The sequence below is a fragment of the Hordeum vulgare genome, chromosome 2H (assembly GCF_904849725.1).
Source record: "Hordeum vulgare subsp. vulgare chromosome 2H, MorexV3_pseudomolecules_assembly, whole genome shotgun sequence".
In the NCBI taxonomy this organism is placed as follows: domain Eukaryota; kingdom Viridiplantae; phylum Streptophyta; class Magnoliopsida; order Poales; family Poaceae; genus Hordeum; species Hordeum vulgare.
In genome coordinates, this window is record NC_058519.1 from 634,697,423 (window position 1) to 634,711,037 (window position 13,615).

Here is a 13,615-nt window from a genome sequence, read left to right on the forward strand (position 1 = left end):
TGGTAATTAGGCATGCATGTGGCTACTTTTCGTGGTAATTAGGTAATTAGCAGACTTGGTACAGCCGCCGCACCGGAGAACATAGATGCAGCGCCCCTGTGTAGTGCTGTCAATTTTTTTTTACACGTTACTGTTAGAGATGCCCTAATAATACCAAGGTTGCTAGTGCTACGCTACCCAGCCATCAGTCGTTCGCTTTCTACAGTGTGGTCGTTCGCTTTCTCACGCCCACGTGAGCCCATGCGGCCCCACCCGTTGGCTTCTTAGCCGAAAACCTCACGTCTTTTCTTTTTTCTTTCCTCTTCTCTTCTTTTCTTTTCTTTATTTTCTTTTCTCTCTGTGACCTACAGACCCCACCTCCCGTCTCCTTCCTCGCGACGGACTCCGCCTCCGCCTCCGCCGCCGCCACCGACTCGAACTCTCGGAGCTCCCCTGGTACGAAACCCACAAGACCCCTCGAGATCGAGCCACTCGACCGCGCTGATTTCCGCCCGTCTCGGTGACTCCATCGACGAATTTCTTCGCCAAACGGTGAGCCCCTCGACTCACCGCGACCACTCTTCGCCTTGATCTGCCACACCTTTCTCACCTATTCCCTTGCTCCGGATAACACCAGGACGCGCTATTCGAGCCCCACCATGCTCCGGCCGAGCTCTATCACCGCAAGACGGAGCCCCCACATCATCAAGGAGGATCCCTTAGAGATTGCTGAGGCACGACGCACCTCGTGGACTACTTCCCGGAGCAAGAAGACCCCAGGAACCGACCCCGTACCCATCTATTCCGGTGACCTCCGCTGCCTAACCCAGGTGAGATCCGAAACCCTAGCTCCATTATAACACCAGCCTTCCAATCTGACTAAAACCAATGGCCCAGATCCATCCATGTTACTGCATTCTGAGATGGCATACGTGACATGGCTGATGGATCAATCCCAAGAGATTTTGTTTTTCATGTTGGCTCACCTTCTCACACGCGTGTACATCCGTGAGTGAATTTGGTTATTTAGAACAAAATCTGAGAGTTGACGTAATGGAATTGTTGTTTTCTGTGAACTGAATGACACACATATACATATTGCCTCGTCGTAATTCTGTTGCCTATCCCAACCGCATGTGCTCCTGAATATGTGGAACATATCTAGCTGGATATTGTGCACCCTTTAAATTCATAATAGATCAACCATATGTGGAATAGCCACCACGCTAGGGTTTGGACTCTAATAGATGGTCACAATTTGGTTAACAAGGTGCTATGGGTCGATGGATTGCTATAGATCCTGTGATGGGCTGGTTCATGTGAATTTGTCTCATAATTGGGCAATTGGTCCTCTGGTTGATACTGCTCGTACTGCTCTAATCAGGTTGGTTATGTTGCTCTTCTGGGTTTAGGATGTCTAGCTGAGCCATTGAGCCAGTTACCATTGCTCTAATCATATTAAGCATATAACATAACTACGAACAATTCTCTTCTGATGTAGGTGGTCTGTGTTCATCTCTAGTCCATGTGTGCGTGATGTGCTCATGTGAGCAGGACATTATCAAGTGTATGTGTGTTGCAAATGTGCTCTGCACATTAGCAGATCATGTTGATGTACATGACTTCAGTTCTTATAAGTTGATTTTCTTATCTCTGCTAAGGAATTCTTCTTGTACGTGTTTCAGCTTTTGATGTTCTGCGCACTGACCGATCGATGCCCTTCTATGAGAAGAAAGAAAAACGACCCATTCCTAGCTGTGTACGAGTGTATTGACAAACAAGTTGGTTATTGTCAAGGTGGCTTGCTGCCTCCTATTTGCATAGAATGCTTATTTATTACTGTAATTAGGTCGTCGTTGTTGTTGTTGTACCTTACCTCAACTAGGCCATCCCATGTTTTTTTCTCCATCCCATGTTTTCTCCAAGCTTGAGTCCATGATTTCTTGTTTTCTTTTTCGATTTGACCTCATGATTATCTTGTTATTTCTTTTGTGCTTCTTGTGCGGCAGGATTCGATTTGGTACAACATCATCACCGATGCAGACAAGAAGTGCTTCATCGTGCCAGGCACCTTGGCGTTGCTTTCGTCTGACGGCGACCGCGGCTACAGAAACAATCACAATGAACTCCTCTCCTTGCCTCCGGTGCTTGCTCTGTGCTCGTCGTAGCCATCATGCCATGGCTGTCTGGTTAGGCTGCTACATTATATCCTTGCTACTGTTTGTTTGTTCTTTTCTCTGCCTTGTGATTAGCATGCTGCTAGTAGCCCCCGCGTGATAGTAACTTGCTGAATATATGTCTTTGAGTAGCAACTTATAGAATATATATAGCTCATGTTCATGTTTTCCCATCCCACCAAGTCTGAAACACTTCTTCGCACTCAACAACCAGGCAGCACACCTGAATATATATACACATATGTACGTAGTTTCCCATAACACATGGAGCAGCCTTGTTCGTTTCGGGATGTAGTATCACCACTTAATTTATTCCCTGCCTGCCACCTTCATGAAATTCCGACTGTATATATGTAGTTTGTGTACCGTCCATGATATGCACTTGCATATATACTCAACTCATGTTGGTCTTGTGCTATTTCCAAGGATGCCTTCCTACTCGTGCTAGTTTTAAGTCATGTGGCCTTGCTTCCAGGATGATGATATTCCAACTATATGGTTGTGGTATGTTGCACTCTTTTGACACTATTTTATATCACTACAATTGTTTAGACAAACATGGAGATGCTGTGAGTTTGCTTTTCCCAGTATGTCTTACCCATGTAGTATGTAGAACGCTTCATTCTATTAAGAAAGGCATTTTTGATAGTGTCATGATAAGAAGTCGTCTTGAGAAGAGTGGCGCCAGAATAAGGTAAATAGGCGGAAGCATGTGAGCACCATAGTAGGTTGAGCTGAAGGTGGTGCATTACGAGGAAGGAGGCATCACAGTCAAGGGAGATGGCGCATCAGAAGAATCCACAACACACAGACGACCAATTTGGTAAAGAAGAGGATGAGGCGGAATCACCGGAGAAAACTCAGTGGACAATCGAGGTGAGGTAGCCTCGGACAATGGAGTCGTGGGTGACAACGACATGGGTCAACAATAGTAATACAAGACACGTGGGTGGACTGGGATAATTCATGAATCATAGATGTATCGGGAAGAGTGAGGAAATAAATATCTTCAATGGAGGATGGACGTGGATAGCAAGGATGAAACTCATCAAAAGTGACATCTTGAGAAATGTGCATCCGATGGCTGACAAGATCCCAACACCAATAGTCCTTGTGCTCATCACTATAACATAAGAAGACACATTCAACACACTAAACGGTTTGGTGTGTTCATTGGGGCAAGAAGAATGTACAAATGCAACCAAACAAAGGAAGCTAGAGTTGTCACGAGAATGATCGAAAAGACACACGAGAGAAATGTCACCCTGCAGAGCAATGGAAGGCGGAATGTTGATGAGATAGGCGGTAGTAGACACAACCTCAACCCAGAAGTGAGGTGAAAGGGAGTTGACGATCATCAACACATGAGCCACTCTGAGCACCAAGACAAGAGAATTGAGCAAGTGTGCCCTGCTCAGCAAGGAATCAACATAGCGAATGAGACATATACTGTTGAGCAAAATCTGCATGGAAGACACGGATAGGAGTGGAAAACTTAGTATGAACCATGGCACCAATTTCTTACAAAGAGATCAGACCTCACTACAAGAAGACATAATATATTCTGTGTGCCGAGAGAAATCATCTATAAATATAATATATTAGCGATGACCTCCTTTTGAGGCAAAGGGAGCTAGACCCCATACATCAGAGTGAACAATACCGGAAGGACGATGAGACACCGTCTTGCTAACTTGTTTACCAAGCTAACAAACTTGACATTCTAAATCTTCACCACCAGAGACAGATCCAAGAAGACCACGTTGAAACTAAAGATGAGAGATGAGAGCCACAAAGGGCCGGTTCTTGAGGCAATAGAGGCGAAGAGATTTGCGGTGGTGGCCTTGGGAGTCACAACGCTGAGGGCCAACACCAAGTAGAGCACCCGTGTGATGATCCTAATCAAAACAATTTTCAAAGTCAAGAATGACTATACCAAGAGTCAACAATCTAATCACCTGAAATGGACTACATGGTAAGTCAAGGAGCATGAGCAAAAGAAGGAACATAACAAGGCAAACTGCTAAGAGTGCCTCGGCTATTGACCAAGAGGGAAGTACCATCAGCAGTAACAACATGAACATGAGAATCCAGAGGTTTGAATGGAGAGGATAAACTGGAAGAATCATGAGTCATATGAAAAGACACTCCAATACCAAGGATCCACAGAAACATATCCGGATATAAAAAGTAGTCTCAGTACCAAAAGAATAATTAACAAAACCTATAAAACTATTAATGGCGAACCAAAAGAAGCATCTAGCGGGAGAAGTATGTCAGGTGCTCGACGGAAGAGGTCGACGAAGAAGCATCGGGCAATAATGAACCATGAGAAGTATGTGTCAAAGTCATGCAATCTCCTGTGCGGTGAAGGACACCGCTAAATTGGTTGATGTAGAATCACCTGAAGAGGATGCACGACCAATACTGGTTGTATAATTTAGCGGAGGAGATGAGATCGTAGGCACATGAGCGAAGGGAAGGCGCATGTGTGCGACATAGTGGGTGGAGTGATGTGCACAAAGACTACTGATGAAAGCTTCGAGTATAGTCTGTATAGAGCGACCATCACCTTCTGTAGAGGTCACTAGGCGTCACTATTGAGCCACCACACAATTTGCGGAAGCACCAAGCATCAACGGACGATGCATGTGCAAGATGGGGTCAATGTACGTAATATCATTAGACGAAAAAGGAAGAGGAACTCTGTCCAATGAAGTCCAATACCTTTTTTTTCTACTATTTATTTTACAGAACTAGCTACGTCTTATGAAAGAAGAGAGCGGCATAGCACGTAAGAGTAAGGAATAGGGCGCATGCTTAGGGGCATGGTCCCCTAGAGAAGGCAGTCGACAGGATGGGCTGTCGAGTCCGAGTCTGATTGTGAAGTTCGATGTTGAGGTCCTGTGTGGAGCAAAAGAGGAGGTGAGACCGTGCATGCAACAACGAATGTCCGGAGGTTGTGATTGTGCGCCAACCAACTGGAGATGGCGACGAGGCGCGACCTATTGGAGTGGCAGGGTGTCAGATTCCTAGAGATGGCAATGAGGCGTTGCCTTATGTACATGGTGACAATGCATGACCTCCTGAAGATGCCGGAGAGGTAGCCTATTGTTACGTGCACGACGCAGGTGGCCACAAGGGTGACCATGATGAAGGCGAAGGTATCAAGCTTGGAAGGGCGTGCCGCGAGTGACGACTTGTGGGAATTCATCGGGACGGGAAAGGCCTGGACAACGAAGGAGAGACAACCCCGACCTAGAGGCAGTGGAGAGACGACGACAATTGTCGGAAAAGACATTGACATGGGTCGGGGAGGTGGGGTTGCACGTGAGTGTACTAGCCTGAGAACAAATGATTGGAAACTTGGATAGAGATCAATTTAAAGAAGAGCACGAGTCGTGTGTGCGAGGAAGAAAACCTAGGCTCTAATACCATGTTAAGAATATGCAACTTGTATTCCCATGTGGCCATAGGCTATACATGTACATGCATGGTAAGATATGCAGAAAGCCCCCCGTACATAACTAATATATTACTCATGTTGAACACCCGGGCGTTGTGCTCCTTCCACGTGGTCTAGAATGTGAGCAAAACCGTGCGCCAAAGGTGATGTCGAAGAGGCGAGCATGAATTTCTAGATGCCTGTTGAGAAGAAGTACTTGGTGAAAAAGTGTTGAGCACTCTTGGGGGCACTGAAGCAGAGGGTGCATGCCATGTTGATGTTCGCACCATGGCGTTGACGACGGTTAGTAGACCATTAATGATACTCTAGATATGTGCCAAATATGGCTCCAACCGCAATCCAAATCCAAGCTTCATCATTCAGCCATTGTCTCTAGATTGCCGATAGTTGAAGACCTGAGCGTTGTGTTCCTTCCAGATGGTCCAGACCACGAGCAAAAATGTCGACTCGAGATACCAGCTTGGGGTCCATGCAAAGGATGTCAAATTCATACCATTTGACAATGACACATCAGCGGCAAAGTTTAATTGTTTTTTCGGATTGAAACACAAACATGCCTAGGGGTCCTTGGATCTTTAGGCACCATGCTATGGTAATTGAAGAGTATAATGGGATTTGTCTCCCTTAACTCCATATGTGTTTGGGCACGGATCATGGGTCTACCGGACTTCTTGTGCAATGGTGGCTAGAGCAATGGCTTCCCAGATAGAGAAGTGTTAGATGTGGAGCTTGGGCTAAATGGCGTTGAGTATGTGAGATTGTTTGAGTCTGCGTCAAGATCAAACTAGAGAAGCCCTCTTTGAGGTTCTTAGGGAATGTTGAGAGAGGTAATCCACCCCAAATGTCCCATGTGCTATACGAGAAGATGTCGCATTCTTTGTAAATTGCGATATGATTGGCCATGTTACAGAACAATGCGAGGATGGGGTTCATGATCCAAAGAAGTTCCAGTTTGGCGATTTTATGATGGTTCCAATCTAGATGTGGTTCCAACCTAGAAATGAGTTCATTGCTCAACCTCGTGGTAGCAGCACGTGTGGAAGAGGTGGTAGCTGGGCTAGTAGAGGTCAAGGTGGTCATAGAGGGAGAATTGGGCATGACCCGACCCGATGTGTAAGGAGAAAAGATGATTTTGACCCTGCAAATGGAAATATGAGCACATGCAATTTCGCATACAGTGTTAATTTAAGGAATTTTGGTACGAAGCCACCTCGCAAGAGATTATTGATTGCAGACAACCTCGCATCGAGCAAGGACGCCCTCCCTTGTGGTTTGGAGGAAAGAAAGTGACAAGTCTTATAGCATACCCTGAGGGCAAAACTGGGCGAGTAACTCAACTCAGGGTTTCTCTTTGCAAGTTCAATTGGAAAGAAGGCAGAGGATGGCGCGGGCGTGTCGCTCCTAACAACATTTTCATCGTTTCCCCATAACTCGCTCACTATCCATTCACCGTTGATTCGGCTTGGCGTTCTTCTCCTGTTTGCGGGTTGTGTGCCACGTACTTGATTCCGCATTCCACGTTCCCTTGCAGGGTGTCCTAGGCCTTGGCGACAGGTAGCGTCGTGCCCCTGGACGCTTGCGTCCTCGCATAAGACGGAGACGATGCCGACTGCTTGTGCTCTTGCTCCACCAGTGGTGGTGCATGAGCTTGTGGCTATGGTGACAACCTGCATGGGAGCACGAGATGTAGGAACAAGGCAGTGTACAGAGCAACTCGTAGCCGGGCAAAGGATGCCTAGCCGGACTGGCAAGCAATAGATAGTACATGGGAGGTGTGGGGGAAGGTGTGAAAACGATGTTGGGAACGTGCGACTATCGTCAACCTATGGACCCAGAGCTGAGGGGCAAGGGGATGGTGATAGGGGAAGCAAGGAAGAAGGAAAGAGGGCACTGGGAGGAGAAATGCATCATCAACCGCCCTATGCCTATGCGTCATCTATGACGGTGGACTGTTGTGGGAAGATATGGTGTCTACACGTGGATCTACTTGGTTGACATGACGAACTTGAGCATGGGAAGAAAAGATGGTGAGAGAGTCCCACGTAGAACATGGAGGAGGTGACTATATTGGATTGAAGTGGGAGCAAAGACAAACTCACTTAAAATGTGAACGTGATATGAAATATTTGGTCAAGTGGCATCTAAATAGACAAGACTCCCAACAAAATGAAGGTATCGTGCCAGATCAAACGAAAGCTCTCCGTTAGAAGCACAGAGGTGGACGTTGAGCTCCATAGGAGTTTAAACATTACGCTCACTAATAAAACAATGTGAGCAAGAAAATCCTGGATATACTTATCTCATTAAGTAAAGAAGCCATCAAAGGTAGAAGAAACCTTAACCCCCAAGGATTAAGGCATAAGAGCTACTGACTAAGACGAGCCTTCACAAAGGCAATGTACTCAGTTGTTGCCAGTTATGATCATGAGCTGAAAGGTTGACATAAAAGAAGAGTACCTTATGGTAACATTACACGTGGAAGACGAAAGCTGAGTTTGACCATGAGCTGAAAGGTTGACATAAAAGAAGAGTACCTTATGGTAACATCACCCGTGGAAGACGAAAGATGAGTTTGACCTTGCAAATGGAAAATTGGGTGCAATGTCATTGCAAACCATGTTAATCTTAATTCTTGATTCGTGTGGGACTCGGCGGCATACGACGCCTTTGCACTGGTTGCGGTAGGATCGTGTTATTGGACGACTAGGATCACAAAGGTGACACCACGTGTTATTTCATACCCTTGAAGGGAAATTTTTGTTGTTTGTTAGCCAGCCTACATAACCCCACATCCACTACCACGTTCACCTTTTCTCCATGCGGTGAAAGCACTATCCGCCACATCCCACACTCGTGGCCCCTGTTTCTGTTTGGTCGCCATCCCTCTCTCGCGTTGTCCGCAACAGGTATTATCCATGCTCGACATCGCCTCCTTGATGCTCTGCGGCCTTCGGACAGTTCTCATCCGCGACGCCGGTCTCCTCCTTCACAAACCCTTGTTGCCGCTGTCCTCCTTCCTTTCTTGACGGTGTCCTGTCATCTTCCTCCCCACTGGCGCCAAAGGTCCCCCAACGGCAAAACGGTATGATGAGTTCATCTTGTATTTCTTATCCCTTTTTTATGATGCATATTGTTGTTGATGGTAAGAAAGGTGGCATTTTGAATGTAATTGCAGGATGATTAGTCAGAGGACTCACACGACCATGTTTACACGGACGAGTTCTTGCAGCAAGTAAGTCTTTGTTTTTTGTGTGGATTAATTCATGCATAATAATGCAGATGTGTCAGGTTACTGAATTGTGATTGATAGGCTCTTCAATTGTGATGATTTGCAACAACACCAGAGGCTGGGAAGCACACCTGAACCAGGTCACAGCCTTATCACCTCGTTTCCTCGCCCTGCTCCCCAATTTGAAGGCAAGGTCACAGAGCAGCAGCACCTGCGGCCGCATGATTTATGCTTTGCATGGTTTTTATGATGTGCTATGGAAGCACAGGAATTTGTTTGCAGCCCCCCTTCGGACCTAGGTAAAAGAAACACAAGTTTTACTTCCAATTGATATTGTTAGTGCTCAAGTGATTATACGATCTATTGACACAAATATACTTCTTTTTAACTGATTAAAATTTAATGAGCTTTGCATCAGCCTTAGAAGTATAGCCCAGATTTAAAAATGTGTGGCTCATGAGTTCAAGGAGACGAGCTGCAGATTTAAAAATGTGTGGCTCATGATGTGAAGGACACGAGCTGCAGATAACAAGACATAGAATCAATTGCTCACACATTCCCCATTGATGCAAATCCAACCTTATTAGAAACATTTGCAGTCAAAAACTTCAGGGAAATACACAATGAGAAGTTTTAGCCTTCCCTCATATAGAAACTAATATGCCACCCTAATTTGGATGATCTTTTTCTCTAGCAAGAGCTTTTAATTCCAAGGTTGAGCAGCTCAAGACTTGGCACATGAGAGTGTAACAGTTAGTTTCTCAAGACTTGTTCATTAGCAGTCCATTCTTCAATAATAATTTATGAAAGGATCTAAAAGACATTTTCCAAATGATTTGTATTCCATATCCTGACTTTAAAAGGTCACTTTACATGGAGTACAACATTATTATACTTCCATTTTTTTTGCTATACCAAGAGGCTCTTCACTTTTCATCTTTGTAACTGCAATGGAAGATAGCTTATGAATGTTACTTTGCAATATATTTATCTTTGATTAGATGGTTTTTTGGTTTACTGATACATTTTGGCAATCTAATGTTTCAGGTCTCACCGGCCATGTTAAGTTAGAGTATGATGTACCACCCTCTGTTGACCATAAACTTGCAATGTAAGGATACGGTACCAGCAAATTGGATCACATGGTGATATGATTATTTTGTAAAACTTGCACATGGCATTTCCTAGGCGTGTTTTCCTGTGACAGTATTTCTATGACATGAGGATGTGATTGATGTAATGGTCCAGTTATGATATCGAATATGGATACTTGTGTTCGAACATTAGACCTTTGTTTTCTCTATTTCCAGAGTAATGTGCTTCAAGGTCACACTTTGGTGAACTGCAAACTTGATAGTAGCCTTTTCAGCATTCTTATCCTGCTCCAGGGTTTACTATTTGGCACATGATTATGTGCATGCTTAAAATGAAGGTAACACATATCGACTTCTATTGTGTACATACTTGCGCATTATTATTTAAATTATTATTGTGCCTATATTACATGCTTGCTAATAAAAATATTGTGTGCAAACAAAGCGTTTGAAGCCCTGTAAAAATAAAGAACGTTTGCATACAGATGAACATGTAGTCAAACTTCTGAACAAGTATGTGATAATATAGGTCATAAATAGTGTTACTTTTATGATTGGTATGAACACTTTTTTTTTCCTGAAATTGTAGGTTATAGAAGAAACTAATCTTCGGATATTTTTGAAACTCATCTTCTGGTTCATTACAAGTATGACATGGTTAGTTATTGTTTGTTCAGTGTCAACCTAACGACCTTGAGCTTTACATCCCTCGCAATGAATGCATTTGTTTTTGCGTATTTCTCCCTTGCATGTTCAATTTCAAATATAGACAAATATGTTGATGTTTTTCTGCTTCGTAATCGGGTGTTATCTTTTACCGGTAACATATCTGTGCTGCAAGAAAAACCGATGTCAAGTATTATTTTTCTGAAGGATAAACCAATGCTAAGTATTCAAAATGACATGTGGCCTCTGCTTGGTCAAACCAATTTTTTCTATGGATATGGACGTGAAATATTGTAATCTGAATTGTTTAATTTATATTCATCATTCAATATTTTCTAATTATTTCTTAAATATATTTTTTCTTGCCTTAGAATGGACGGGCGAAGCAAATGCACGTCTTCGTGATCTAGTTAATTAGAAGTAAGAGAAAGGATTGTTTGCAAGAGCTTACTGGTAAGGGATTTGATGCGAGGAGGGGCTGCCCGTTGCCATAGGAGCAATAGGGGAGGAGGAAGAAAATTAAAATATTAGTAGTATTACGCTGTCCCTGTTTGACACTACCATAAATTGTTCTATCCTATTTGACACTGGAAATATGGTTCTTCCCCGTCTAACACTGACTCTAAATTTTGTTTCCAATATACATGGTGCGTGAGATGACAATTTTGCCCTCAAACATCTAGCCAATTCTTACATTTATTCAAGTGTCTTATTAAAGGAAGGGTCCAGTTATCAGAGTCATGGACTAGACATAAGTTTCTTTCTTGTTTTTAATGCATTTTTTTCTTTTTGCTTATTTATTTTCCAGGTTCCATAGGTTTCTTGTTTAACGTTCTTTCTTCGTTTTTCCCATGGTTTTCTTTGTCTTTTTTATTTCAGTTTCATTCTTGTGCATTGGTTTCTTCGGTTTTTCAATTTCTCCTTGTTTTCTTGTTTTTATTTTTGGTTTCTTCGTTTTTTTTGCATATTATTATGAATAGCAAAAGGGTCCATGCGTTGCAACGGGAGAAAGAAATACCACACGACACACGCTCTTAATTTATAAAAAATGTTCTATAATCTGAGAATTTGTAGTTACGACACAAATAAAGATGGTCTTATCCTATAAAAATGCAGTTTAAAATTTCATAGATCTTCTATTTTAGCACGGCTTGCATGTAGATTCCATAGTACGAAGAATCAGTCAAGTGACCTTCAATTTCATCTCTAATCCTGATTTTGTTGACGTGTTTATCCCCAACCTGTATGAGTACCGGTATGAAAGAAAGACGGATAATGACTTATTTATTAAGATTGCATCCTAGATAATATTTTTATTAAACGTTTAACAGATAAAATAATATCATATTTAAATTCTACATATTTTTCTAATCAAATTTCATATATAATATGTTAAATTTGGAGTTACGGTTTAAAAGATATGAGTATTTTAAAAAATATTTAATATATACTACGAGTTTAATGTCATAAACAGTAAAGGCTTTTTTGTAAAATCACCTCGGTTGGAAACATTTAATATATACTACGAGTTTAATGTCATAAACAGTAATGGTTTTTTTTGTAAAATCACCTCGATGGGTTTTCCAACAAAAGCGATAGCCTCTTTATTATTAGGTAAGATTTCACTGGTTTCTTTATTTGGAACACATGTTAGTTTCCTATCAGTACAGATTCGACATTTTTCTTATACATGTGAAATATTTTTTATATACATTATTAGCGTTTTTGTAGAACATGATTAGCATTTTTAACTTATTTTTTGGATATATCGTTTTTTCTCCGTACATACTGTACATTTTAGGTATATTTCTAATGCATTTTGGTAATACATGTTTAATAACATATTTCCAATACAAAGTTAACATTTATAAATATTTAATATATATTTGAAATTCTGGATTAATATTTTCAAGTACAAGATTTAACTATTTTTAATACATGGTCAATATTTTTCTATACAGATTTAACTTATTTTAAATGCTTTATTAACATTTTCAAAAACAAGATTAAAATTCTTTGAATACATGGTCAACATTTTTTATATGCACGTTTAATGTTTTGCATGTACTTGTTTAACATTTCTTTTCAAATAATTGATTATTATTTTTTCGTTAGGGATCATCTTTGTTCACAGACATTGTATATTTCTTATATACATTTTTATATTTGTGAAAAATATTTTTTCTATACGCATTTAACAATTTTTTAACGCTTGGTTAATATGATTTTCAAATGGTGTCTGTAAAGTTTTTTTCTAATATATTCATTATAATATTTGAAAGGATATTAAGAAATCGAAGCAAAAAAGAGAATAAAAAACACGAGAAAAAACAAAACAAAAAAGAAACTGTAGCTCCCGTACCTGGGCCGGCCCATCTCATGCCTCCCTTTAGGTGAGAGTTCCCTCTGTCTCTCCATAGCTAGACCTTGTAAATTCGATCCCTCAAACGTCCGCAGACGTGTTTGGGCCTGTCCGCGGACATTGACGGGTCACACTTCAAATTTCCCTCTCAACATCCAACTCTCTCGTATTTCATCCCTCATATCCATACAAATCATGAAAAATATATCCTACGTACTAATTAGTGTATTAAGCTTCTTCCTCATCGGAGATGGCCTGATCCGCCTGCGTCACCCATGCTTTCTCCATCCGACGTGTGGCCACCGCAGCCGACTCCGAACGGATGGAGTTGAGGATGTCCAGCTGCTCCAGCCAAAAGATCGATGACCGCCGGTGCCTCCTTCTCCCGCTCCTGTGGCGACGGCTCCTTCCTCATCTCCCCCTCCTCGACCTCCGATACCAGAGGTAGCTGCACTTCCCTTTGGATTCAGACTTGCTGAAGGAGGAAGAGACGATGCTGGATCGTGTAATGCCAATGGCCTGGTGGCATGACGGGCGGACTCGAAGAGGGAAGTGCTTGGGTGTCGGCGGAGAGAGGGAGGAGGCGTATGTGCAAGGGCTGGGGGGCGCCAACCGACTTAAATAGTCGACCCCGACCTTGGA

At 42.5% G+C, this 13,615-nt stretch overlaps 1 long non-coding RNA gene across 5 annotated transcripts; it reads left to right on the plus strand.

The window, feature by feature from the left end:
• Window positions 1-312: 312 nt before the first annotated feature.
• On the plus strand, window positions 313-11,144 carry LOC123428138. Of its 5 annotated transcripts, XR_006622486.1 has the most exons (9): window positions 313-531; window positions 617-809; window positions 877-1,363; window positions 1,481-1,546; window positions 1,665-1,776; window positions 1,989-8,704; window positions 8,798-8,854; window positions 8,933-9,150; window positions 9,899-10,137. It is a non-coding gene; the product is annotated as an uncharacterized LOC123428138 (long non-coding RNA). The 5 variants fall into 5 exon arrangements; XR_006622487.1 differs by lacking the exons at window positions 877-1,363; window positions 1,481-1,546 and adding an exon at window positions 10,983-11,144 and having other exon boundaries at window positions 9,899-10,283; XR_006622488.1 differs by lacking the exon at window positions 877-1,363.
• The last annotated feature ends 2,471 nt before the right edge of the window (window positions 11,145-13,615 follow it).